Raw genomic sequence first — 14589 nt, 5'->3', positions numbered from 1 at the left:
GAGCAGCAAGAGATAGCGCAGCAATAAAAGCAAAGCAGAGCAGAACCACAAGGAATGTGGAGAAGAGCTGCAGCAAGAGATTCTTACAGCAACGGGAGCAGAGCAGAGATGAACGGAGCAGAACCGCAAGGAATGCAGAGAGGAGCTGCAGAAAGATTCTTACAGCAACGGGAGCGGAGCAGAGATGAACGGAGCAGAACCACAAGGAATGCGGAGAGGAGCTGCAGAAAGAGATTCTTACAGCAACGGGAGCGGAGCAGAGATGAACGGAGCAGAACCACAAGGAATGCGGAGAGGAGCTGCAGAAAGAGATTCTTACAGCAACGGGAGCAGAGATGAACGGAGCAGAACCGCAAGGAATGCGGAGAGGAGCTGCAGAAAGAGATTCTTACAGCAACGGGAGCGGAGCAGAGATGAACGGAGCAGAACCACAAGGAATGCAGAGAGGAGCTGCAGAAAGAGATTCTTACAGCAATGGGAGTGGAGCAGAGATGAACGGAGCAGAACCGCAGGAGTGCAGATCAGAGGTAAAAGCCACAAGGGTACAGAGCAGGCAGAGCTGCAAGAGTGCAGAGCATAAGCAGACTGAGAACACAAGGAAAGACACAGCAGAGAAGGAAGCCACAGAAAAGGAGACGGAGATAAGACTAAGTACAGACAAGGCCATGGAACAAGACACAAGGACAAAGACACAGGGACCAGGATATTCTGCCTCCTGGAGGGCGGACAACAAGAACAAGGCAAAAATACAGAGTAGAGCCTCCAGCGAGGGAGTAACATAGAGCAAGGCCTGGCAAACTCAGCAGCTAGACACTAACTGAGCAAACACATTGCACAGGCCCAGAACACTGGGTGGAGCTGCACTATATACTGGAGGCCTCTTGGTAATTGGTCAGGAACGGATAGACAGATGCACCTGATTCCTATAAGAACCAGAGAGTTCAGGCGCCGGCCCCCTATACACACAGCCATGAGGCATGCAGAGAGCAGAGACATAGAACATGGTGCTGGCAAGAAACAGAAACCACAACATGACCTGGAGCAGTGGGTAAGATAGTGTGAGAGATGAGAGGCCATGCCGTGATGCCAGCAGAGTTGTTACACTACCCTTAGCTTACGTTGCACTGTAGCACAAGTAGTCTTTGATCTTTTGCCAATAAGACAACACATGGGCACTTGTACCCCTGTATATGTCCTTTCTTTAGTCCAAAATATGACCACTAGGCACAATTAATTCAATTTTTATGTATAAGGGTTTCTTTTGCTTATATGCTGGATAACTTAGGTCCATATATTTAATGGACAGGATCTAGCCAATAATCATATAGGCATTTATGCTAATATGATAACATGTGGTGATTGTCACGCCTTCCCACACACGAAAGGCACCTTGTTGATATTTGTCGTTGTGTTTATATATGTATTTTTATTTTTAAATTATGCTTAATAAAAACGTTTTTGTAATTTTATAAAACGAACACGCTTTCTCTATTGGTTATTAGTGTGTTTTCCAGGCAATTTGATTACGCTGGGTCACACTGTTGGATTATATAGGGTTGCAATATTGTTGCAATAAAGCAGTACTCAGAGAGCTGGAAAATATGTATTTGGAAGAAGACAGTATTTTCAATAAGACAAATTTCATTTCTCCAGTTCTGTGTTAGCTACATGTCTCACAGTGGTAACTCCCCCTTTCATTTAAAAGAAGATCTGTAGGCTATTATATATATATATATATATATATATATATATATATATATATATATATATATATATATATATATATATATATATATATATATATATATATATATATATATATATATATATATACACACTACAGACCAAAAGTCACACCTTCTCATTTAATTATTTTTCTGCATTTTCATGACTATGACAATTGTACATTCACACTGTGTTTGCATTTAGTTGGACCATCATTTATTTTTCAACAGGACAATGACCCCAAACACTTCTAGGCTGTGTTAGGGCTGTTTGACCAAGAAGGAGAGTGATGGGGTGGTATGCTTGATGACATGGCCTCCACAGTCACCAGACCTGAACCCAATCGAGATGGTTTGGGGTGAGCTGGACCGCAGAGTGAAGGCAAAAGGGCCAACAAGTGCTAAGCATCTCTGGGAACTCTTTCAAGATTGTTGGAAGACCATTCCCGGTGACTACCTCTTGAAGCCCATCAAGAGAATGCCAAGAGTGTGCAAAGCAGTCATCAAAGCAAAAGATGGCTACTTTGAAGAACCTAGAATATAAGACATATTTTCAGTTGTTTCACACTTTTTTGTTAAGTATATAATTCCACATGTGTTAATTCATAGTTTTGATGCCTTCAGTGTGAATGTACAATTTTCACAGTCATGAAAAATCTTTAAATGAGAAGGTGTGTCCAAACTTTTGGTCTGTACTGTATATATATATATATAATATATACTGTATATATAAACAAAAGTCAGGTAGGCTAAGGTTAAGTCATAAGCAGGACTTGATTAGATACACCTGACATATTTTAAACAAGTGCATGTGGGATAGCTGCGGAGACACCATCACGTGTTTCTCAACGCAAGCAGTGAATAGCCAGGCCTTTCCCCGGGAAGGAACAACCACGGGAAGGGCAGCTGTCATGATCTCAATGGCAAGAGAACATAGCATAAGCATATATAGGAACTAGCTCTTGGAAGATGGGAACTGAGCTGACCATGAACTAAACCTAACGCACAACTAGCAGTGGCCGGGTAGCATGCCTACGTTGATTCTAGATGCCCAGCCCAGCCGGAGGACTAAATAAAGCTAGCAGAGGAAAATATTAGTCCTAGCTCACCTCTAGAGAAATACCCCGAAAGGAGACAGAGGCCCCCCACATGTATTGGCGGTGAGTTGAGATGAAATAACAAACGTAGTATGAAAATAGGTTTAGCAAATTTGAGGTCCACTTACTACATAGCAGAAGACAGAAAGGACACTTTCATGGTCAGCTGAAAACCCTATCAAAAAACACCATCCAGAAATTACTTTAAAACTCTGGCATTAACTCATAACACCAGAGTGGCAATTCCCGTTCACAAGAGCTTTCCAGACACAGTAACGAAACTACAGCTGTGAACTGGAACAAAATGCAAAAACAAACATGGACAAGAGTCCAACTTATCTAGTAGTTGTCTAGGAGCAGGAACAAGCACAGAGAGGCTTCTGATAACATTGTTGACCGGCAAGCAACTAACAGAGCAGCAAGGTTATATAACGACTCCCACATCTTGATGGGAACAGGTGAACAGAGAAGATGAAGACACCAGTTCAATTCCACCAGTAGCCACCGGGGGAGCCCAGAATCCAAATTCACAACAGTACCCCCCCCTCAAGGAGGGGGCACCGAACCCTCACCAGAACCACCAGGGCGATCAGGATGGGCCCTATGAAAGGCACGAACCAGATCGGAGGCATGAACATCAGATGCATTCACCCAAGAATTATCCTCCTGGCCGTATCCCTTCCACTTGACCAGATACTGGAGTCTCCGTCTGGAAACACGAGAGTCCAAGATTTTCTCCACAACGTACTCCAACTCACCCTCAACCAACACCGGAGCAGGAGGCTCAACGGAAGGCACAACCGGTACCTCATACCTGCGCAATAATGACCGATGAAAAACGTTATGAATAGAAAAGGATGCAGGGAGGTCCAAACGGAAGGAAACAGGGTTAAGAATCTCCAATATCTTATACGGGCCGATAAACCGAGGCTTAAATTTAGGAGAAGAGACCCTCATAGGGACAAAACGAGAAGACAACCACACCAAATCCCCAACAGAAAGCCGAGGACCAACACGACGGTGGCGGTTGGCAAAAAGCTGAGTCTTCTCCTGGGACAACCTCAAATTGTCCACCACCTGCCCCCAGATCTGATGCAATCTCTCCACCAGAGCATCCACTCCAGGACAATCCGAAGATTCCACCTGACCAGAGGAAAATCGAGGATGAAACCCCGAATTACAGAAAAACGGGGACACCAAAGTGGCAGAGCTGGCCCGATTATTGAGAGCGAACTCCGCCAATGGCAAAAAAGCAACCCAATCATCCTGGTCAGCAGACACAAAACACCTCAGATATGTCTCCAGGGTCTGATTAATCCGCTCGGTCTGGCCATTCGTCTGAGGATGGAAAGCGGACGAAAAAGATAAATCTATGCCCATCCTAGCACAGAATGCCCGCCAAAATCTAGACACGAATTGGGTCCCTCTGTCAGAAACGATATTCTCAGGAATACCATGCAAACGAACAACATTTTGAAAAAACAGAGGAACCAACTCGGAAGAAGAAGGTAACTTGGGCAGAGGAACCAAATGGACCATCTTAGAAAAACGGTCACACACCACCCAGATGACAGACATCTTCTGAGAAACAGGCAGATCTGAAATAAAATCCATCGAGATGTGCGTCCAAGGCCTCTTAGGAATAGGCAAGGGCAACAATAATCCACTAGCCCGAGAACAACAAGGCTTGGCCCGAGCACAAACGTCACAAGACTGCACAAAGCCTCGCACATCTCGTGACAGGGAAGGCCACCAGAAGGACCTTGCCACCAAATCCCTGGTACCAAAAATGCCAGGATGACCTGCCAACGCAGAAGAATGAACCTCAGAGATGACTCTACTGGTCCAATCATCAGGAACAAACAGTTTATCAGGTGGGCAACGATCAGGTCTCTCCGCCTGAAACTCCTGCAAGGCCCGCCGCAGGTCTGGAGAAACGGCTGACAATACCACTCCATCCTTAAGGATACCTGTGGGCTCAGAGTTACCAGGCGAGTCAGGCTCAAAACTCCTAGAAAGGGCATCCGCCTTAACATTCTTAGAACCCGGTAGGTATGACACCACAAAATTAAACCGAGAGAAAAATAATGACCAGCGCGCCTGTCTAGGATTCAGGCGCCTGGCGGTCTCAAGATAAATCAAATTTTTGTGGTCAGTCAATACCACCACCTGATGTCTGGCCCCCTCGAGCCAATGGCGCCACTCCTCAAAAGCCCACTTCATGGCCAAAAGCTCCCGATTCCCAACATCATAATTCCGCTCAGCGGGCGAAAATTTACGGGAAAAGAAGGCACAAGGCCTCATCACGGAGCAGTCAGAACTTTTCTGCGACAACACTGCCCCAGCTCCGATCTCAGAAGCGTCGACCTCAACCTGAAAAGGTAGAGCAACATCAGGCTGACGCAACACAGGGGCAGAGGAAAAACGGCGCTTAAGCTCCCGAAAGGCCTCCACAGCATCAGGGGACCAATCAGCAACATCAGCACCCTTCTTAGTCAAATCGGTCAATGGCTTAGCAATATCCGAAAAACCAGCAATAAATCGACGATAAAAGTTAGCAAAGCCCAAAAATTTCTGAAGACTCTTAAGAGAAGAGGGCTGCGTCCAATCACAAATAGCTTGAACCTTGACAGGATCCATTTCAATGGAAGAGGGGGAAAAAATATATCCCAAAAAGGAAATCCTCTGTACCCCAAAAACACACTTAGAACCCTTCACACACAAAGAATTAGACCGCAAAACCTGAAAAACCCTCCTGACTTGCTGGACATGAGAGTCCCAGTCATCCGAAAAAATCAGAATATCATCCAGATACACAATCATAAATTTATCCAAATAATCGCGAAAAATATCATGCATAAAGGACTGGAAAACTGACGGAGCATTAGAAAGACCAAAAGGCATCACTAAATACTCAAAGTGGCCCTCGGGCGTATTAAATGCGGTTTTCCACTCATCCCCCTGCCTGATTCGCACCAAATTATACGCCCCACGAAGGTCAATCTTAGAGAACCACTTGGCCCCCTTTATGCGAGCAAACAAATCAGTCAGCAACGGCAATGGGTATTGATATTTAACAGTGATTTTATTCAAAAGCCGATAATCAATACATGGTCTCAAAGAGCCGTCTTTTTTTGACACAAAGAAAAAACCGGCTCCTAAGGGAGATGACGATGGACGAATATGTCCCTTTTCCAAGGACTCCTTTATATATTCTCGCATAGCAGCATGTTCAGGCACAGACAGATTAAATAAACGACCCTTTGGGTATCTACTACCCGGGATGAAATCTATGGCACAATCGCACTCTCGGTGCGGAGGTAACGAACCAAGCTTGGATTCTTCAAAGACGTCACGATAGTCAGACAGGAACTCAGGAATTTCAGAGGGAATGGATGATGAAATGGAAACCACAGGTACATCCCCATGAGCCCCCTTACATCCCCAGCTCAACACAGACATAGCTCTCCAGTCGAGGACTGGGTTGTGAGATTGCAGCCAAGGCAATCCTAGCACCAAATCATCATGTAGATTATACAGCACCAGAAAGCGAATAATCTCCTGGTGATCCGGATTAATACGCATAGTTACTTGTGTCCAGTATTGTGGTTTATTATTAGCCAATGGGGTGGAGTCAATCCCCTTCAGAGGAATAGAAGTCTCCAAAGGCTCTAAATCATACCCACAGCGTTTGGCAAAGGACCAATCCATAAGACTCAAAGCGGCGCCAGAGTCGACATAGGCGTCCGTGGTAATAGATGACAAAGAGCAAATCAGGGTCACAGATAGAATAAATTTAGACGGTAAGGTGCAAATGGAAACAGATTTACCAAGCTTTTTAGTGCGCTTAGAGCATGCTGATATAACATGAGTAGAATCACCACAATAGAAACACAACCCATTTTTCCGTCTAAAATTCTGCCGCTCGCTTCGGGACAGAATTCTATCACACTGCATACTCTCTGGCGACTTCTCAGTGGACACCGCCAGATGGTGCACTGGTTTGCGCTCCCGCAAACGCCTATCGATCTGAATAGCCATTGTCATGGACTCATTCAGACCCGCAGGCACAGGGAACCCCACCATAACATCCTTAATGGCATCAGAGAGACGCTCTCTGAAAGTCGCCGCCAGGGCGCACTCATTCCACTGAGTAAGCACAGACCATTTACGGAATCTTTGGCAGTAAATTTCCGCTTCATCTTGCCCCTGAGATAGGGACATCAAAGTTTTTTCTGCCTGAAGCTCCAAATGAGGTTCGTCATAAAGCAACCCCAAGGCCAGAAAAAACGCATCCACATTGAGCAACGCAGGATCCCCTGGTGTCAATGAAAAAGCCCAGTCTTGAGGGTCGCCCCGGAGCAAGGAAATCACAATCCTGACCTGCTGTGCAGGGTCTCCGGCAGAGCGAGATTTCAGAGACAAAAATAATTTGCAATTATTTCGAAAATTCTGAAACCCGGATCTATTCCCCGAGAAAAATTCCGGCAAAGGAATTCTCGGCTCAGATACAGGTGCATGACAAACAAAATCTTGCAAATTTTGTACCTTCGTGGCGAGATTATTCAAACCTGCAGTTACACTCTGAAGATCCATTACAAACAGGTGGACACAGAGCCATTCAAGGGTTAAGAGGAGGTAAGAAGCAGCTAGACAGCAATTAAGGGCTAGGCAGCCAAACTCTGAGGGGAAAAAAAAAAAAATTTCCCTTCAACACTTCTTTTTCTCCTGCTTCAGCCCAAACAATTAACACTTTGCGGGCCGGTCAAAGCTGTCATGATCTCAATGGCAAGAGAACATAGCATAAGCATATATAGGAACTAGCTCTTGGAAGATGGGAACTGAGCTGACCATGAACTAAACCTAACGCACAACTAGCAGTGGCCGGGTAGCATGCCTACGTTGATTCTAGATGCCCAGCCCAGCCGGAGGACTAAATAAAGCTAGCAGAGGAAAATATTAGTCCTAGCTCACCTCTAGAGAAATACCCCGAAAGGAGACAGAGGCCCCCCACATGTATTGGCGGTGAGTTGAGATGAAATAACAAACGTAGTATGAAAATAGGTTTAGCAAATTTGAGGTCCACTTACTACATAGCAGAAGACAGAAAGGACACTTTCATGGTCAGCTGAAAACCCTATCAAAAAACACCATCCAGAAATTACTTTAAAACTCTGGCATTAACTCATAACACCAGAGTGGCAATTCCCGTTCACAAGAGCTTTCCAGACACAGTAACGAAACTACAGCTGTGAACTGGAACAAAATGCAAAAACAAACATGGACAAGAGTCCAACTTATCTAGTAGTTGTCTAGGAGCAGGAACAAGCACAGAGAGGCTTCTGATAACATTGTTGACCGGCAAGCAACTAACAGAGCAGCAAGGTTATATAACGACTCCCACATCTTGATGGGAACAGGTGAACAGAGAAGATGAAGACACCAGTTCAATTCCACCAGTAGCCACCGGGGGAGCCCAGAATCCAAATTCACAACAGGCAGCATCCAATACAGGAAAACCACCTATGCCAAGCATGGTATCCATCCACAGACAGCTGTTTCGGGGTGTTTGCCCCTCATCAGTGTGGAGTAGGAATCTGGCTATTAGGAGCAGTGCCTAGTAAAAGGCTGTAAAGGCACAGATGATTGGCCTCGGGGAGACCAAAACATCCAACACCGCGGAGACACCATCACGTGTTTCTCAACGCAGTGATCCAGAACACTGCCCCCATCCCTTATGGGAAATATGCAAATGCATGTGGGATAGCTGCGGAGACACCATCACGTGTTTCTCAACGCAAGCAGTGAATAGCCAGGCCTTTCCCCGGGAAGGAACAACCACGGGAAGGGCAGCATCCAATACAGGAAAACCACCTATGCCAAGCATGGTATCCATCCACAGACAGCTGTTTCGGGGTGTTTGCCCCTCATCAGTGTGGAGTAGGAATCTGGCTATTAGGAGCAGTGCCTAGTAAAAGGTTGTAAAGGCACAGATGATTGGCCTCGGGGAGACCAAAACATCCAACACCGCAGAGACACCATCACGTGTTTCTCAACGCAGTGATCCAGAACACTGCCCCCATCCCTTATGGGAAATATACAAATGCATGTGGGATAGCTGCAGAGACACCATCACGTGTTTCTCAACGCAAGCAGTGAATAGCCAGGCCTTTCCCCGGGAAGGAACAACCACGGGAAGGGCAGCATCCAATACAGGAAAACCACCTATGCCAAGCATGGTATCCATCCACAGACAGCTGTTTCGGGGTGTTTGCCCCTCATCAGTGTGGAGTAGGAATCTGGCTATTAGGAGCAGTGCCTAGTAAAAGGCTGTAAAGGCACAGATGATTGGCCTCGGGGAGACCAAAACATCCAACACCGCGGAGACACCATCACGTGTTTCTCAACGCAGTGATCCAGAACACTGCCCCCATCCCTTATGGGAAATATGCAAATGCATGTGGGATAGCTGCGGAGACACCATCACGTGTTTCTCAACGCAAGCAGTGAATAGCCAGGCCTTTCCCCGGGAAGGAACAACCACGGGAAGGGCAGCATCCAATACAGGAAAACCACCTATGCCAAGCATGGTATCCATCCACAGACAGCTGTTTCGGGGTGTTTGCCCCTCATCAGTGTGGAGTAGGAATCTGGCTATTAGGAGCAGTGCCTAGTAAAAGGCTGTAAAGGCACAGATGATTGGCCTCGGGGAGACCAAAACATCCAACACCGCGGAGACACCATCACGTGTTTCTCAACGCAGTGATCCAGAACACTGCCCCCATACCTTATGGGAAATATGCAAATGCATGTGGGATAGCTGCAGAGACACCATCACGTGTTTCTCAACGCAAGCAGTGAATAGCCAGGCCTTTCCCCGGGAAGGAACAACCACGGGAAGGGCAGCATCCAATACAGGAAAACCACCTATGCCAAGCATGGTATCCATCCACAGACAGCTGTTTCGGGGTGTTTGCCCCTCATCAGTGTGGAGTAGGAATCTGGCTATTAGGAGCAGTGCCTAGTGAAACAAGAACAATGGCCTGTGTTCACTAGATGTGTGTCAGTCTACTGAATGATGCAGAATCAGATGAGTGATCAGCAAAAATGTGTGCTGAAACTGGGAAAGAGATATGCCAGGAGCTTTCTGTAAAGAGACTGCATGGATCAGCTAGGAAAGCTGAGCAGTCTGTGTTTTAGAGCAGCAGAGAGCTGTGTGGGAGCTGCAAGCTGCAGCTTGTTCCATGTGAACTGTGCCCAGAGTTGAACATTTCTGTCATGATATACACTCACTGGCCACTTTATTAGGTACACCTGTCCAACTTCTTGTTAACACTTAATTTCTAATCAGCCAATCACATGGCGGCAACTCAGTGCATTTAGGCATGTAGACATGGTCAAGACAATCTCCTGCAGTTCAAACCGAGCATCAGTATGGGGAAGAAAGGTGATTTGAGTGCCTTTGAACGTGGCATGGTTGTTGGTGCCAGAAGGGCTGGTCTGAGTATTTCAGAAACTGCTGATCTACTGGGATTTTCACGCACAACCATCTCTAGGGTTTACAGAGCATGGTCCGAAAAAGAAAAAAAATCCAGTGAGCGGCAGTTCTGTGGGCGGAAATGCCTTGTTGATGCCAGAGGTCAGAGGAGAATGGGCAGACTGGTTCGAGCTGATAGAAAGGCAACAGTGACTCAAATCGCCACCCGTTACAACCAAGGTAGGCCTAAGAGCATCTCTGAACGCACAGTGCGTCGAACTTTGAGGCAGATGGGCTACAGCAGCAGAAGACCACACCGGGTACCACTCCTTTCAGCTAAGAACAGGAAACTGAGGCTACAATTTGCACAAGCTCATCGAAATTGGACAGTAGAAGATTGGAAAAACGTTGCTTGGTCTGATGAGTCTCGATTTCTGCTGCGACATTCGGATGGTAGGGTCAGAATTTGGCGTAAACAACATGAAATCTTTGGGATGTGGTGGAATGGGAGATTCGCATCAGGGATGTGCAGCCGACAAATCTGCGGCAACTGTGTGATGCCATCATGTCAATATGGACCAAAATCTCTGAGGAATGCTTCCAGCACCTTGTTGAATCTATGCCACGAAGAATTGAGGCAGTTCTGAAGGCAAAAGGGGTCCAACCCGTTACTAGCATGGTGTACCTAATAAAGTGGCCAGTGAGTGTATATAGCAACCCCACGGGGGTGCTGTCAGTGGATGGCAGAACACACACACAATGGGATGGAAATGAGAAGAGGAAGGCTCTACCGATAGGGAATTAGGGATGGTCACCACCTGAACTTAAAACCTGAGTCTGTCCCTGCACTCCGCTCATGCTCTAAGTGGGTCCTTCCCCCCAACGCCATCAGGAACCTCACCCCTCGCTTTCACCTAGCACTGCTCTGGCTAGTGCACTGACCGGTAAGAGCACTAGCCTCACCACTGCAGATGGAACAACACAGGGGACAGTGACAAACGTAAGGCAGATGAGGAAAAAATACCACACTTAGCTTCCAGACTCCGCTGCCAAGCTCCACACTGCAGATGACACAGAAGCCGGACTACAGACTCCAGAAACAGCAGACACCAGAGAGCTGCCACTGCAAGGCTGATCTCCATAAAGAAACTCTATCACCAACAGTCAGCTGATGCATCAGGTGACCATTTAAAGGATGGTGGGAGTGGTCACCACCCACATCAGCTGACCTAACAACTGTTCAGTTACCATAGATTGTCAGCAGGGGAAACTGATATTAACCCTCGCTGGTCCTGAAAGGAAAAAAGCATCATTTAAAGCACAGTGGAAACAGGGCTGCCACGAATCCAAAAACAGTTTGTGACCATTTCTTTTTAGCGATGGAAGCTGCTGGAGCTCGGGCTGAAGGAGATGCTGAGGCTAGTGGATCGGGCCTCTTCTGTGTATGAAGCTTGCTCTGGAAGAAAGGACTGTAATCTGTAATCTGAGCCTTCACTGACATATGTGCACTGCTAAATTATCTTTTAATTTGCTGTTATACCTTTGTGCCCAGAATAGGCTGTTTTTGTGTTTGAATCTCTTGGTGGCTTATGAAAGCAATAAAACTGCACCTGCTTGTACCAAACCACATTGCCTTTATGAATGCTACCTAATGCTCATCTGAAAGCAAGAATTTCTACTATACAAATATATATATATATATATATATATATATATATATATATATAGATATATATCTATATATATCACCCTCCCACCCTCCACAAAGCCAGTGACTCTGTCACAATAATATATATATATATATATATATATATATATATATATATATATATATATATATATATATATATCTATTAGCAAAACAAGGGGAAACAGCACCACAAAATTAAAAAAGTGATCTTTAGTGCCCAATGGCGTGGCGACGTTTCGAATATACAGTCCTTTCTCAAGTCTTGAGTTATTTTGTGTGGTGATGTGGGGGGGCGGGATTATGTGTGGTGATGGGTTGGGGGTCGGGATTATGTGTGGTGATGTGTTGGAGGTGCGGGATTACGTGTGGTGATGTGGTGGGGGGGCAGGATTATGTGTGGTGATGTGGTGGGCAGGCGGGATTATGTGTCGTGATGTGGTGGGCGGGCGGGATTATGTGTGGTGATGTGGTGGGGGGGTGTAATTATGTGTCGTGATGTGGTGGGGGGTGGGATTATGTGTGGTAATGTGGTGGGGGGCAGGATTATGTGTGGTAATGTGTGGGGCCTGGATTATGTGTGGAAATGTGTTGGGGGCAGGGTTATCTGTAGTAATGTGGTGGGGGGTGGGATTATGTGTGGTAATGTGGTGGTGGCGGGATTATGTGTGGTAATGTGGTGGGGGGCAGCATTATGTGTGGTGATGTGGGGGGGTTATGTGTGGTAATGTGGTGGGGGGCAGGATTACGTGTGGTAATGTGGCGTGGCGGGATTATGTGTGGTAATGTGGTGGGGGGGCGGCATTATGTGTGGTGATGTGGTGGGTGGATTATGCATGGTAATGTGGTGGGGGGCGGGATTTTGTGTGGTAATGTGGTGGGGGGCGGGATTATGTGTGGTAATGTGGTGGGGGCAGGATTATGTGTGGTAATGTGGCGTGGCGGGATTATGTGTGGTAATGTGGTGGGGGGGCGGCATTATGTGTGGTGATGTGGTGGGTGGATTATGCATGGTAATGTGGTGGGGGGCGGGATTTTGTGTGGTAATGTGGTGGGGGGCGGGATTATGTGTGGTAATGTGGTGGGGGCAGGATTATGTGTGGTAATGTGGTGGGGGGCGGGATTATGTGTGTTGATCTGGTGGGGGCGGGATTATGTGTGGCAATTGGGTGGGGGGGCGGGATTATGTGTGGTGATGTGTTTTGGGGCGGGATTATGTGTGGTGATGTGTTGGGGGCGGGATTATGTGTGGTGATGTGTTGGGGGGCGGGATTATGTGTGGTAATGTGGTGGGGCGGGATTACATGTGGTGATGTGGGGGTGGGATTATGAGTGGTAATTGGGTGGGGGGCGGGATTATGTGTGGTGATGTGTTGGGGGGCAGTATTATGTGTGGTGATGTGTTGGGGTCGGGATTATTTGTGGTGATTTGTTGAAGGGGCGGGATTATGTGTGGTGATGTGGTGGGGGGCAGGATTGTGTGTGGTGATGTGGTGCGGATTGTGTGTGGTAATGGGGTGGGGGGTGGGATTGTGTGTGGTAATGGGGTGGGGGGCGGGATTGTGTGTGGTGATGTGGTGGGGGCAGAGCTACTGTGCAGGGGGCACGATTAGTGAGTAATCATGATGCCTCTTATATATATAGATATATACAGTACAGACCAAAAGTTTGGACACATCTTCTCGTTTAAAGATTTTTCTGTATTTTCATGACTGAAAATTTTAAATTCACACTGAAGGCATCAAAACTATGAATTAACACATGTGAAATTATACACTTAACAAAAAAAGTGTGAAACAACTGAAAATATGTCTTATATTCTAGGTTCTTCAAAGTTGCCACGTTTGCTTTGATGACTGCTTTGCACACTCTTGTCATTCTCTTGATGAGCTTCAAGTGGTATTCACCGGAAATGGTCTTCCAACAATCTTGAAGGAGTTCCCAGAGATGCTTAGCACTTGTTGGCTTTTTTTCCTTCAATCTGTAGTCCAGCTCACCCCAAACCATCTCGATTGGGTTCAGGTCTGGTGACTGTGGAGCCCAGGTCATCTGGCATAGCACCCCATCACTCTCTTTCTTGGTCAAACAGCCCTTACACAGCCTGGAGGTGTGTTTGGGGTCATTGTCCTGTTGAAAAATAAATGATGGTCCAACTAAATGCAAACTGGATGGAATAGCATGCCGCTGCAGGTTGCTGTGGTAGCCATGCTGGTTCAGTATGCCTTCAATTTTGAATAAATCCCCAACAGTGTCACCAGCAAATCACCCCCACACCATCACACCTCCTCCTCCATGCTTCACGGTGGGAACCAGGCATGTAGAGTCCATCCGATCACCTTTTCTGCATTGCACAATGGGCTGGTTGTTGGAACCAAAGATCTCAAATTTGGACTCATCAGACCAAAGCACAGATTTCCACTGGTCTAGTGTCCATTCCTTGTGTTCTTTACCCCAAACAAGTCTCTTCTGCTTGTTGCCTGTCCTTAGCAGTGGTTTCCTAGCAGCTATTTTACCATGAAGGCCTGCTGCACAAAGTCTCCTCTTAACAGTTGTTAAAGAGATGTGTCTGCTGCTAGAACTCTGTGTGGCATTGACCTGGTCTCT

The sequence above is a fragment of the Ranitomeya variabilis genome, chromosome 6 (genome assembly GCF_051348905.1).
Source record: "Ranitomeya variabilis isolate aRanVar5 chromosome 6, aRanVar5.hap1, whole genome shotgun sequence".
Lineage (NCBI taxonomy): Eukaryota > Metazoa > Chordata > Amphibia > Anura > Dendrobatidae > Ranitomeya > Ranitomeya variabilis.
This window is presented reverse-complemented; position numbering follows the sequence as displayed.